Here is a 784-nt window from a genome sequence, read left to right as displayed (position 1 = left end):
CTCTATAAGCAGGTCCTAGAGCCTTCTTTCTGCCAGGCCTTTCCCAATACCAACCGCTGGTTCCTCACCTGCATTAATCAGCCCCAGTTCCGAGCTGTCTTGGGGAAGTGAAGCTGTGTGAAAAGATGGCCCAGTTTGATGCTAAAAGTTTGCAGAGACCCAGCCTAAAAGAGATACACCACGGAAAGAGAAGGTTCACAGGAAGAGAAGCAGAAGCCCCAGGCTGAGGGGAAGGAGGAGAAAAGGCGGCTGCTCCTGCTCCTGAGGAGGAAGTGGATGAATGTGAGCAGGCGCTGGCTGCTGAGCCCAAGGCCAAGAACCCCTTCACTCACTTGCCCAAGAGTACCTTTGTGTTGGATGAATTTAAACGCAAGTACTCCGATGAGGACACACTCTCTGGCACTGCCATATTTCTGGGAGCACTTTGATAAGGACAGCTGGTCCCTGTGGTACTCAGAGTATCGCTTCCCTGAAGAACTCACTCAGACCTTCATGAGCTGCAATCTCATCACTGGAATGTTCCAGCGACTGGACAAGCTGAGGAAGAATGCCTTCACCAGTGTCATCCTCTTTGGAACTAACAATAGCGGCTCCATTTCTGGAGTCTGGGTCTTCCAAGGCCAGGAGCTTGCCTTTCGGCTGAGTCCAGATTGGCAGGTGGACTATGAGTCCTACACACGGCGGAAACTGGATCCTGCAGTGAGGAGACCCAGATGCTGGTTCAAGAGTACTTTTCCTGGGAGAGGGCCTTCCAGCATGTGGGCAAAGTCTTCAATCAGGGTGA

The 784-nt window shown here is 52.2% G+C and overlaps 1 pseudogene across 1 annotated transcript; it reads left to right on the top strand.

Moving 5' to 3' along the window:
• Window positions 1-3: 3 nt before the first annotated feature.
• LOC108526077 (elongation factor 1-gamma pseudogene) lies at window positions 4-779 on the top strand (annotated as a pseudogene). The gene has a single exon (XR_001884406.1). The product of XR_001884406.1 is annotated as an elongation factor 1-gamma pseudogene (transcript).
• The last annotated feature ends 5 nt before the right edge of the window (window positions 780-784 follow it).

This window comes from Rhinopithecus bieti, unplaced genomic scaffold (assembly GCF_001698545.2).
Source record: "Rhinopithecus bieti isolate Rb0 unplaced genomic scaffold, ASM169854v2 scaffold_80362, whole genome shotgun sequence".
In the NCBI taxonomy this organism is placed as follows: Eukaryota; Metazoa; Chordata; class Mammalia; order Primates; family Cercopithecidae; genus Rhinopithecus; species Rhinopithecus bieti.
The sequence above is the reverse complement of the archived record's forward strand: the minus strand, read 5'-3'. Positions and strand labels throughout refer to the sequence as shown.